We start from the raw sequence: 14,456 nt of genomic DNA, 5'->3' as shown, positions 1-14,456 counted from the left end.
AGTTGTTACACAACAATGTCTGAATCTTTTTCGTTCGTAGTGGTTCTTGAAGCAGTTCACTCAAGATTACCTCGCAAAGTACATGATTGGTGGACACGCAATGAAGGTTAAAGTATTTCATCCAGACTACAATGAGCATCGAGAAGTCGTAATGAAGACAGTGAAGGATGGACGGACAGCCATCACAAAGGGTTGGCCTAGAGTCGTGCGCGCATTACGCATGGAGGAGGGCATAATATGGGCATTCCGCTTCAACTTCTCCAGCAACCAGAATGTCTTTCGCCTCTCTCTTTACAGTCTTTAGTACAACTATGGTTCATCATTCTTTACTTGGTGCTTCTGTAGTTCTTCGGTATATGTACCTATGCATCAAATTATGCATTTGTAGTTGAACCCATATTTGTAATAAACCTGGTTGGATATGAAATAAGTGATTGCCTACTTTCAAATTCAAAAAGGTAATTTTTAAATTAGGGATTAATTAGGGATTACACTGCACACGGTTTGCAAAAGCGAAATGTCTGCGATAGACATGGAGATCAGACACGTTTCTAGGATCCACTGTGTGTGCGATCAATCTCCACCGCACACACGATCGGCCAGGAAAAACATGTGCGATCAATCTCCACTGCACACACGATCAGCAAAGAAAAAACATGTGCGATTAACAATAGCATCGCACATAGTTCTTTCTTATTAAATGTTTGTGATAGTCACCTTATCACACACGCTTCAAAATTATTGACTGTTTGTGATGTTGTGCGCATCACAAACATTTGGTACTTCTTGGATTAACTGTGTGGGTTGTACATACTAACGGAAACGTATTCCTTGGATGGACTGTGTGGAATGTACATACGAATGGAAACGTTTAGCGGGGGCTAACTGTCTGGGATGTACTTACGACCGAAAACGATTTCTCATGTATAATTGTTTTTAGCACTACTGTACGTATAACCGTATTTGCTCGCTCGCCGGTTGCACACGACCTTATTTTGCCGAGCGTGTGTGCCAGGAGGGCATATCCCCGATGGTTTCTTGGTCGTGTGGGAAGGGCCCTCCTATCGCCCATACTCACTTGGCGACGGTTCCAAATGTCGTTGCGGAAAGGGGTTTAAAACCGTTTGTACAACACCGATGCGTACCAGTGAAACACACCGCCAAAAGACTTACATCATATGGATCTCCAAGAGACCATTGTATTGATAATCAAGAGAGAGAGAGAGAGAAGAGGCCATCTAGCTACTAACTACGGACCTGTAGGTCTACAAAGAACTACTCACGCATCATCGGAGAAGCACCAATGGAAGTGGTGAACCCCTCCGTGATGGTGTCTAGATTGGATCTGGTGGTTCTGGACTCTGCGGCGGCAGGATGAATATTTTGTTGACTCCCTTAGGATTTCTGGGGGGTATTTATAGAGCAAAGAGGCCGTCTAGGGGGCACCTGAGGTGGGCACAACCCACTAGGGCACGCCTGGGCCTCCTGGTGCGCCCTGGTGGGTTGTCCCCTCCTCGAGACTCCCCCCAGGTGCAACCAGGGCCCAACTTCTTCCTTTTGGTCCATAAAAAATCATCGTAAAGTGGCGTGGCATTTGTACTCCATCTGATATTGGTTTCCTTCAATGTAAAAAACATGCAGAAAACAGCAACTGACAGTTGGCACTATGTCAATAGGTTAATACCAAAAAATGGTATAAAATGACTATAAAATGATTGTAAAACGTCCAAGAATGATAATATAACAGCATGGAACAATAAAAAACTATAGATACATTGGAGACATATCAGGGTGTGGTGGACAAGGGCAAGGAGGTGTGGTGTTGGAGTGGAGGTGGACACCGCTAGAAGGAAAAGGGGAGATATTGAGAGAGGAATACGGTTGTGAGGCTGGTTGCGAGAGGGAAGGGAGAGAGAACACTCTCTCTAGGGTTACGATTATTGGGAAACGTAGAAGAAAACAATTTTTTTCGCCCCACGATCACCCATGAAACGATATGAAGATGCATTAACAGTTAGGATTACAATCATTATCGACTCCGTGTAGCAGCGGAAGTAGATGAGTCGGTGTAGATCATACTTGGAGTCCCTCGAACCATAGATGAACGATCCCGCGAATATCCCACGAATGACCCCTCAAACGTAAGATCGAAAGCACGACCTCTCCATAGATTGCAAGCATATGGTCTTCATGATCGGGCAGCGCTTCGCCGTCCAGAGCTAATCATCGCCGGAGAATTAGAGGGAGGAGATTAGAATCACACTGGACTTATAATTATGAGGATTAGAGGATCTAGGTCAAGCTCTAAATGATCAACTAGGACCAACTAGAACTAGAACTAGAGAACTAGAGGAGGCTTTAAAACTTGCTTGTCTAAAAGTGCCAACACCCTCTAGTATATATAGGTTGGAGGGGAGAGGAAGGGGCGCCACATGGAGGAAAGGATTCCTCTCCTTGGTCAGCCAAGAGGAGGGGGCCCCCTCCAATTAGGACCCTCCCTTCCCAAGTGGGAAAGGGGGGCGTCACCTCTACTTGGGCCCAAGTGCCCCAAGTAGCTTTCCACCACCTGGCTTTTTAAGGCTCGTTGATATTAAATTAAATATAAAAGCCTCCTACTCCCTCCTTCCACATATATATAGGGCCAATACGTATTTTGAGGTAGCCTTGGACCAATGATAAAATTATTAGTATATGAGATGTATGATATAAAAATCATATCATCCGAAACTTCTTTCACATACAAATTTGATGGTATGCTTTGTGTAACATGCATGTCATATATCATTGTGCTAACTCATGGTCAAAGGTAACCTCGAAAAATGTATTAGGCCCTGTATAAGTGGAAGGAGGGAGTAAGTATATTAGAGCATTTTATTATTAATTTAACATCTCCGAAAACATTTTCCACCTATATATATTATTTATCGGTAATACTCGATATTGCCCGACAAACTCCGAAACCCTTCTGGTGACCCCGAAACGCTTCCAGTTCCTCTCGAAAATATTTCGAATATGAATGAATCTATTTCACAAATATTTCCTTGTTACTCTCGTCCTACTAATACTCATCATATTGTGATTACCTTAAGCTTGTGGCCTTGTAGGTTCGATAAAACATAGAGATGAACAAAACCCCTTTGTTCAGTGACCGATAGCGGAACCATGGACTTCCATATCGATCGCTATGAGTACATGAATGGCATTCGAGTGCCTTTGGTTATAATGTGATGTTCCCTTTGCTTCATGATAGTTTACAAAATCGAGGTGAGATGTGGTCGTATCATCTTGAGTCATACAGAGGCTCACTATACCGGTCTCCTCGTTGTCGGTTTTGTTCTTCTTTTTCATTGACGTGTTCCAGCATCCCCGTTAGTCACTTGTGTCTGGCCAGGCGATGATGGATGTCTCTCCATCGTCGGAGGAGCAAAGTCCACTCTCAAGCTATCTAGTCCTTTGTCAGACTTTTCGATGGACCTGTAAGTTGTCGTTATGATCACCGTGTTACGGATGATGTTTGAGCAGCCCCAAAGCTCATCACGGTAAGAAGTGACTACGATATTGATGTAGGGTGGAACCCTAGAGGCCGATCTTTCACGTTTGGAGCAGATCCCTACAAGGAACACAAAGAACGCGCGGAAGAACACGAGGGAAATCACGGGGGAAACGAGAGAAACACTCAACCAACATGAATATGATCACACATGTGCTAGATCCAAGGAACACAAAGAGATTCACGGTCTAAATCTAACAAAGGACGATACAAGTGGTGGTAGCTCATCTCCAAGAGGAGGTCTTGAATCCACGAGGGATCTTCCCATAAAGGGGTCTTGAATCCATGGTGGATCTTCTTCGAAGAGGCCGCGGTCTCTCACGAGGAGGAGATCCGTATGGATGAGCAAAGCTCTATCTCAAATGAGCTAAACCAATGTTAAACCTCAAAACGGGGAGGAGGAGGTCTATTTATAGTGCTAAGCCACGAAGGGGTAAGTGAGGGGCGAAGGGGTACACGGGCCTCGGCCCAAGTCATGCGCGCAGGCAAGGCCGGATGATCCGGACGGGGTCCCGGATGATCCGGGCGTCAGGGGTCCGGATGATCCGGATGGAGTCCTGGATGATCCGGCTTCGGTGGAAGCCTTCGGGTGTCTTTGGCGCAGTTACCCAGACGATCCGAGAGAGGATCTGGATGATCCACCTGAGCTCGGATGATCCTGACGGCGATTCGGATGTCCGGCCTAGCTCCAGCAGTCGCTCCATCTTCTTATTCGCCTTTCTTCCGTCTTCTCTTCCATAATTGGCCTTGGTCCTTGGATTCTCCATGGTCATCTTGGTTGTACCTGAGTGTATGCAAGGTCCATGCATGAGGTAGTAGCCATGTCTCACATGCGGAAAGTGACGGTTCAAAGAGGAGTGAATTCACCTTGTGTCCAATGGCGTATGTTTGAGGTCTCGTCATATGTCCTCTTGGGGCTTGAAGAGTAGTCGGAGTGTACATGGGGATGAACGTGGGATGCTCCGCATCATCTCCCCCCCCCCTTGGGAAAGATCCGACCTCGGATCATGATCCTCATCACCATGGAAACAGTTGCCGTGGACGGACTCGTAGTTGGACGTAGATGAAGGCATTGCGCAATCCAAGTACTCCAAGGTGTCTCCGGCATGTGGTACATGCAAAATGAGCAAACACAAAGTACACTTGGAAATACAATGGTTAGCGCACACAAAGTGTCCATGAAGTAAGTATGAGTCAGTGCGGCAAGATTGTGCATGGCAAGACACGTGATGCTTATCCAAAAGATGTAAAATGATACGTAAAGCATTCATGGGGTAAATAGCATGGTGCACAAAGCGACAAATTCTACCATTGTGCAAAATGATGTCATAGAGAGACGGTTCATCAATAGCATGAATATGGCAATGGATGCTCAATATGTGTATGGTATCATGCAATTGATGGTGGGCAATATGATCATGATGTATGAATATGCCATCAAGGTAGATCACAACAAATTTGCTAAGGAAATGCACAAGATCATATATCATGGATGACATGGAAATATATGCAACAAGACAAGCATAATGTGAGTCAATCCATGCATACGGTGCAAACTTGTGGTGAGTATGAAATGTCCATTGAGCATGGCATGTATGAGCACAATCAATAAATATGGAGGTGTTGGTGTACCAATGCTCGATGTCGTGGCATGAGTGGAATTCCAAAGATGCATCCAATAAGTGCGAGCGCTCCTCAATGTGAAGGTCTATGGAGCCAATCTCCAATGTCGCTCCTCCGTTCACGAGATGTATCATGTAGACAACAAGAAGGAAACAAAAATGAAAGAGTGGCCCATCCAATATGCGTACTTGAGGATGGCTTAAAGGGAAGGAGTTCACCTTTATGAGGATGTCGAAAATGGTTGTGTTGCACATCATGTATGCCTTCACATAACCAAGTTGTTGCATGATGGTACCACCTTGTGAATCCTTCAAAACGAAATAACATGACAAACACTCGGAAAAACAAATGAGGTTAGCGGAAGTGCAAAACCTATCATTTGTGTGGTAAGATACCCAACAAGTGTATGCATCATGCTCATCATAAGAAAGTACAAGGGAGCATTTCATAGTATGGAGGCATATGATGTAAGAACAACCAAATGCAAGAGGCTCAATCAAACAAGCATGCATCACAAGTAAAGTGTCAAAGTCTCCAAGATCAATAAGCATAGCAAGTTGGCACTCAATACAAGGTGATATGGGAGATGCAACAAATGGACACAAGAGACAATGATCAAGATATATCATGTGAGAGGCATGAGCATATATGTCATCAACCCAAGAAAGCAAGTAATAGTGGAACATGGGTGATGCAACATAGCAAGCAATCATAGCGATCAAGTCAAGCAAGCTAGTAGTGCGAAGATGCAACATGCTAGAAGGAACCATGGCAAGCATGTCATGTGTGCAAATAGTGGGCATGAATAATTCACATGGCATAGCACAAGCATGAAAGCAAGATATGAGCAAAATATCATCAATGTATTGGCGAGAGGCCATATGTGAATAGCAATTGGACATCAAGACTCTCCCAACACAACAAGCATCAATAGCATGGGGCACATGATAAACATGGCAATAGCACCAAGGATCTCCACCAAGCATGCAAATACACATAGGAGTATCATAATGGTGAAGCATGGGTAGATGCAAGCAAGGGTCACAATTGCATGGCAAAATCATGTAAAGAGGCATAACATGCAAAGTGAACACGATAGTATGGGCATAAAGGGACAAGTGATATATAGCCCATAGCCGTGTGAGAGCCAAGTAAAAGAGATGCGCGTAGTCCTTGCGTGAAGGGAACGGTGGTAAGGATAGTCCACGAGATCCCAAGTCATCGTTGCTCTCAAGAGCTCGTTTCATCAACTCTTGGGATTGAGAGGTTGACGAGTATACGTGAGTACCTACACAAAACAAAGACAAAGGACAAATTGTGTGTGCATGGTATATGTACACATCATCCATCATGATGCGCACATGCATGTGCCGGTTAGCACAAAATATCCAATGCTCAAATAAATGAGATGCGCGATATAGAAACATGTCGTCCATCATGAGAGGTTTGTTATTATGCATGGCATAATGGAGACTCAAAGGATGTAATGCATCATGAGAAATATCTAGAGCATGGTTATTCATGGAATGCATATGGTGCACGCAATTATGGGAATCATGCAAAGTATGGAATGCATCAAAATCTCCTAATATGTATGAGGAAACTATGGGGGTCTCCTCATGAGCATTAATGGAAACATCACATCGAGAATATTGACAACATCCAAAACAATGCATATTTGGAACAATGTGATCATGGCATGGCATAGTAGATGAATTGCGCAAATCATGTAAAGGAAGCATGGCAATATCATCACATGAAAAACAAAAGCCATTGACCATCATCTCGTCATCTATGCCATAAGTGCAAATGGGATTTATTTTAATGGGGCATGCATAGTTACTATGTTGAGATTGAAATGATGCAATATGGGAGATCTCACTCATAGCATATGACAAGTTTAATGGTTTATCAAACATGATGTGACCAAAAGAATTTGCACATGATATCCTATGAAGCATAGCATCACAACTAGGCAACTCAACATGCTCATCATCATATTCATCATAAATAGGTAAGTCAAGGCATGAAGAAGTCTCACTAGCATGAAGCATAGGAATAGGTGGGTCAACATCGTGGGAGCAATCGATGTCAAGAAAGTCCACTAGTGGGATAAGAGAAGCACCATCACCTATGTTACCTTTGGAGAGTCGCTCATGTGTTGTAGGTGAGGTGTTGAAGATCCACTCATTGTAATCTTCATCTTGATGGAACCATGGGGGGGGTGCATCATCGTCCACCATGGCCATCGGTTTTCCCATTGGAGGGATGGACTCGTCGAGGGTAGGCATGTCGTCATGTAGGAGACCTAGCACCAAAGAAGAAAACACACTAGGAGTAGAGGTTAAGTCATTAGAAATCGTAGTGGCCTCACATGCCGTGTCAACTACCTCACTCTCTAAGTGTTGTGGCTCACTCCCTCCCTCAAGGATGCACTCACTCATATGGTTGGTGGAGTCACTCAAATGGTGCTCAACCTCACATAGGATGTGTGGCATGCTCTCATGTGTGTGGCTAGTGGTGGTCACACTCATCCTCTCATAGGAAATGCTCTCAATGTCATATATGGTGGAGTCACTCATCTCACTCATGGGGTGGTGGCTCTCCTCACATGGCACTTGGGGCATCTCAACATATGTGGGTGTCAAAGAGATGTAGGTGCAAATGTCTCCATGCGCGGTCGCGTAGCTTGACTCGGAGTATGAGTCCAATATGGGCGTTGTCTTCATGTTGTTGAAGAGGTTCGCGCTCGTCGCCGTGGTCGAAGGGGATGGCCCTTGCTCGACCGTCTTGTTACCATCTTGGTGTGGGAGGCCCATATGATGTGGCACCTCGTAGCTCGTCTCCATGACCGAAGGGAATTTCCCATGCTCGGCCATCTTCCTTGAGGGGCTTCCGAAGATGGAAGTGTCACCCTCGCTTGTAGGTGGTCGCCTTGGACTTGATGAAGTCATTGTAGGCGTACTCGTGGGAAGTAGGCGAAGATGTCGTACGTCCAAAGGCGAAGATGCCGAAGTGGTGGTGGTAGCCGTAGCTCCGTCTTGGTGGTGCTCGTCTCGCGGTCTTCTCTTTTGCTCATGAAGCTTGGACTTGGCGTGAAGTAGGTCTTGTTGGGACTTGTGCATTTGCGCTTGTGGAGCATCTTCATGATGATGATGTCGTTGTCATGCTTGAGCTCGTAGTAGATTGCGTTCTTCGTCGTGCACATGTTGCTTGGAGGTGACTTGCCCTTCATAACAATGTGGATCACGAACGTGATGGTGGTCATCACGAAGATGTGGACATGGACGAATTGCGCTTGCATCGTTTTCGCGCTCCGAAGACTTGTGGCTTGAACGTCGCCGCCTTGAAGATGACGAAGGGGAAGAAGACTTGATCAAGGCCCGAATCTCCTCCATCCTTGCATCTTGCTCCTCTTTATGTGCGGAAAGCTTCTTGTTGATGTAGTCCCTTTTCCATGCTTCAGAGTGACGAATGTCGATGGAGATGTTCTCGATGCGCTCTCGCAACCTTGATTGTGCGCCTTGAATTTTTCGTTGTAGATCAAAGATGGATGCTTTGTTGATGTAGTTGTTCACGCCGTCGTTGTTGTCGTAGACCTGGGAGGAAATACCTTGCCTATCCATCACAAGACTCGAGCAAATATTAGTGGGACAAAGAGAAGAACTATACCAAATGTACCTTGACCAATGTTGAAGATGGATCAATGATCACTCAAATGTGTAACAAGGAAATAGCACAATTGGTACCAATTCTTGTCGGTTCTCACACCTACACAAATAAAGCTTATGGTGGAGCTCGGTGAGGATAGTGGCACAAAAATTTAATGCAAAATGTTAGCAAGAGTCAATAATGTTGAAAGAGATTCACAAATTCGCAAGCGAAACAAGTAGACCAATAGAAATATGGATGGCACACGGAAACACACACACACATAGATAAATGGGGTCATGCAACCAAGGAATGAGCACAAAATGTGGAATCCACGGAAAACGCTCGTGTTGCACAACTCAAGAGAGACGCTAGCACGATTTCTCTATAGGCGGATACGACACTTGTGCACAATCTATGATATGCAAAATGTAGCAACTTTCTATCCCAAGTATGCTATTATGTATGTTTTCCGGTGTTTCTCTCAAGATGATCCAAGATGATCGGATATGACAATCTTATGCAATGTGGTATGATGCTATGGCACTTTCTTACAAGCTTCTTTGCTCTCTCTTTTTCTTTGCTTAAAAGCTTATTCTTTTTTTTGTATGGCCACTTTTGCACAATGCACAAACCAAGATAGCAATTGTATATATGCGGGAACAAACTTGTGACACAAGAGATGCTATGATAGCAAGATGATACCAATATGATATGGTATGTATGCAATGGAAGTGATGATCACTAATGTGCACAAGTAACGTTGCCGGCAATACTCAAATGACTAGTCTCGATAGGCAAGTAACGCAAAATGGGCTAGGGGTTATCAATGCAATTGCAAGGGGAATATACAATGATGTCGTTGAGGTTACCGTCCTTGGCGATGATGAGAGGCGGTGTTGCCGATGTCGACCCGTTCCTAATTAGCCGAAACACCTTAGGAAACGGAAAAACCACAAACTCAAAATCTCCAAAGGTAAATGTCAAGTAGTGGTAGCAGAAAGGCGGTGGTGGTTTGCACTTGGCAATGCGGAAGTGAAATGATGGGCTATACACGTGTTGGAGTTGAAGTTGCCATCCCTAAGTAGCCGAAACACCTTAGGAGACACAAGCCACAACTCAAACAAGCTCAAACAAAATTGGGTTAAGTTTGGTTGTCGGAAGTGTATGGTGGGCAAGGTTATGCGGAAGTGGTGATGGTGGTTGATGAAGAAGCAACCATCCCTAAGTAGCCTAAACACCTTAGAAGACTCGAATCACTACTCAAGCAACCACTAATGCTATGGGGACAAAATGGGTTAGGTTGCGGAAGTCAGTGGTGGCAATGCAGATAATATGGTGGTGGCCCTACGCAAAGATGCCAAAGTTCCAAAAATTTGATGGAGTCAAATGATGTTGGTGATATTTTTGTGGGATGGGGGATGTCAATAGCTTCAAAACGAGCTAAAGAACATCAAAAACGGACTCCGGATGAATTAGTTATGACAATTTTTTTTCCAGCGGAGTTAGTTTCAGGGTTAGCCAGACATCCGGGAGGAGGTCCGGATGATCCGGGAGTACTTCCGGATGATCCGGGTTCGTCAGCTCCGGTTCGGGAATTCGGGCGCGTGGGTTATCCGGACATCCGGGAGAGGGTCCAGCTGATCCGGGAGGTGTCCGGATGATCCGGGAGAAGGTCCGGATGATCCGGGCAGGTCAAACTACTCGGGATTTCCTCTCGGGGACGAGTTTTTGGGCGGAAATTGGGGATTTTGGGGTCAAAGTTGACGAGATTTCGTGGATCCACTTGGGGAAACTTGGGGAAATGCTAGATCCACTTGAAACCAAGCAAATCCACGGATCAAAATCAACAAAACATCATCAAACCAACAAATCACAAAAAATTTTGGGGGCTATTTTTGGTGGGGATTTTTGGATTTAGGACGAAATCAACAAAATCAAGCTAGAAAACACGGGGAGAGGCTCCAAAAACGTGATCAACGTGGCTCATGATACCAAGATGATGTAGGGTCGAACCCTAGAGGCCGATCTTTCACGTTTGGAGTAGATCCCTATGAGGAACACGAAGAACACGCGGAAGAACACGAGGGAAATCACGGGGGAAAACGAGAGAAACACTCAACCAACACGAATATGATCACACATGTGCTATATCCAAGGAACACAAAGAGATTCATGGTCCAAATCCAACAAAGGACGATACAAGTGGCGGTAGCTCATCTCCGAGAGGAGGTCTTGAATCCACGATGGATCTTCCCGTAAAGGGGTCTTGAATCCATGGTGGATCTTCTCCGAAGAGACCGCGGTCTCTCACGAGGAGGAGATCCGTATGGATGAGCAAAACTCTATCTCAAATGAGCTAAACCAATGCTAACCCTCAAAATGGGGAGGAAGAGGTCTATTTATAGTGCTAAGCCACGAAGGGGTAAGTGAGGGGCGAAGGGGTACATGGGCCTCGGCTCAAGTCATGCGCGCAGGCAAGGCCAGATGATCCGGGCGTCAGGGGTCCGGATGATCCGGATGGAGTCCCGGATGATTCGGCTTCGGTGGAAGCCTTCAAGTGTCTTCGGCACAGTTACCCGAACGACCCGGGGGAGGATTCGGATGATCCAGCTGAGCCCGGATGATCCGGACAGCGGTCCGGATGTCCGGCCTGGCTCCAGCAGCCGCTCCATCTTCTTCTTCTCCTTTCTTCCGTCTTTTCTTCCATGCTTGGCCTTGGTCCTTGGATTCTCCATGGTCATCTTGGTTGTACCTGAGTGTATGCAAGGTCCATGCATGAGGTAGTAGCCATGTCTCACATGTGAAAAGTGATGGTTCGAAGAGGAGTGAACTCACCTTGTGTCCAATGGCGTATGTTCGAGGTCTCGTCATATGTCCTCTTGGGGCTTGGAGAGCAGTCGGAGTATACATGGAGATGAACGTGGGATGCTCCGCATCAGATACTCTCATGGTCTACGAAACTAAAAGACACGTTAACACTCTGTATTATAACAATTAACTTGTGACAATGTCATCTCAAAGCATAATAAACAAGTTTGGGTTGATTTGATATGATCGTTCTTATAACGTCATACTCTTCATATTGTTTTAGGACTATTGTTGCAATTAACGATATCCTAAGATCCAGAAAATATAATCTTATTTTATCGTTTATTGTTCTACACGTGCATATGAGTTTTCCACTGCATCAAATATTTGAGGAACATAGCAGTTATATCATAGAATATAAACTCTTAATTATGAACATGGAAATAAAATAATACAATATTATCGCCTCTAGGGATACCTGTTGCTGCAGGAAGTGGATAAGGAACTAGCTGTTTAGTCGATATATGTTGATGATGCTAGGTCAATTGTAAGTGTTCACGTCACTAATCAGTGGACCAACTTCAGGAACCGATTATCTCACAACATGTTCGCTAATTATCGTGTGACGAATGCAGATTTTCAACTGTAGTATGACATGTGGATTAGCTAGATGGCATGTTCTCTTCTGAGGTAACTAGATGATGAGTTAGCAAGATGATGTGTTCTCTTTTGTGCTATCTAGATGATGAGTTAGGAAGATGATGTGTTCTCTTTTGTGCTAGCTAGACGACGACTTAGCAAGATAATATGCTCTCTTTTTTTGCATAGCTATTGAATGATGACTTTTGGATATTTTGTAGATCATCATCATGAGAAAACAATTGGTATATTCTCTTTTGTTTGCCAACTATTTTTACAATTTTTTACTTGTAGCACCATGACAAAAGAAAAAAAAAGAAATTTAGTAAGAATTACTTGACACAAACAAATGAGATGGATAGTGCATTGTTGGATGTCCTTGTTGAACATCACGACAGAGGTGATCATGCCCAAAATTCCCAAAAAAATTAGGTTGAATGTCTACAATGTTGCTATGAAGGTTGTACGTTTTAAGTGTGGACTGGACATCACACAAGAGATAATACGTTCAAGGTGCAAGACTTTTGACAAGCGTTAAGAATGATTATCAAGATTCTATCTCAGAGTGGATTTGTCTGGGACTGGGTTAATAATAAGTTACTCATGGATAGAAGAATGCTAAAAATTCTTATTCTATATCATATATACATGCATCTGATTTACTTTCTATGTGTGTCCATACCAATGAGAAAGCAACTTGTTACAAGAACAGAGAAGTGAAGAATTGTGCGTCATTTTGCACAGTTACTCGAAAGATCATGCAACCGCTGAAGATGCAATGACAGATGCTGAAAATGAAGCGCAACCAACAGAACCAGTTGTACTATTGATATATAATCACTCACAGATATGTTCACATATTGCATAGAATTTAGTTCTAAATATTACATCAAAGTACAATGTCCATAATATGAGAAATGAGCAATTCCAATGTAGAGAATGACCATCCAAACAAGCTTAAGAATTAAATCTCTCATGCGAATTCCAAGTGTCAGTTATATGAACATCCAAACTAAGAAAATCGAGATCAATGTCAATACCAAAGTCAGGGAGATTTGATACTGGGACCAATACAACTCCATGGCCTTGAATATCAATATCCAAACGAAACCTTAAGAGTTTTTCGTGCATAGCTTGTTATGTTTGTAAGATTAAGAACATATTCATTTTTTCAACATGTTGAACTATTTTCTTTTTGATCACTACTAAGAGAAGCAACCAATTCTTATGAAAATCTTGTTTCTTTCATGTGTTGCACAAAAGCTATTGCATATTTATCCGCATTTCAATTTGGTGTAGTATTCAGTGTGCTAACAAACAAGACACTACCAAGTTTCAGCTCTTTCTTGGACGGATGCCATTTTTTGGATCATCTTATCTCTGCCAGTATTTGGCTAAAAATATGGACAACCAATACCTTATCTAAAATATTAGTAACCCAATTTCTTGGTAGATTAGCTTAGGCTCAACCTCAAACCAAACACAACCTGATGTATGGTAATGTCCGCATCGTTCAAACTACAACATTCTTGTGTCATGATACATGTTTTTGGTTGTCTGTTAAACACACTCTTCTCCGTATCAATATGAATCGGCAAAACACCTTTCCTAGTTGATGTCACCTTAATTTCGTTCAATTGCCTTTTATGAACCGTTGTATATTCTATTCCCAAGGCCTATTTGATTTGCAGGACTCTAAAAGCTAAGAATAGAAAAAAAATCGTAATATTATGTCTATTTGGCTACTATACGATTTTTGCTTGTTTGACTGCATCTTAGGAAAAAGCAAAAAGATTGTTTCTAAGAGAGTAGTAGATACAAACTTTTGTATGAAAAAATGTAACGCAAATGAATCCTTAGAAAAAACAATCGTATATTTTTTCTAAGGGTTCCAAAATTCACATGAAAATCATTTCAAATAAAGAGGCCCTAAATCATATTATTGCAATTATTTTATCACAAGAAACAGAATTCCACCTCACCCCTCTCTCTCTCTCTGGTGAAGGAGGAGAGAGGAGAGAGAGAGAGAGAAGAGATTATAATAGTAATAATAAAATAAGAAAAGTTTAAAGGAAAAGCGCACCGTTATTTCCACTCACTCCCTTCCTATTCCCTCCTCGTTCCCTCCCTTCTCGCCGAGCCACCCGACCAATTCCCTCCCCCCCCCCCCCCCCTTCCCCTC

The sequence above is a fragment of the Triticum aestivum genome, chromosome 7B, assembly GCF_018294505.1.
Source record: "Triticum aestivum cultivar Chinese Spring chromosome 7B, IWGSC CS RefSeq v2.1, whole genome shotgun sequence".
Classification (NCBI taxonomy): domain Eukaryota; kingdom Viridiplantae; phylum Streptophyta; class Magnoliopsida; order Poales; family Poaceae; genus Triticum; species Triticum aestivum.
This window is presented reverse-complemented; position numbering follows the sequence as displayed.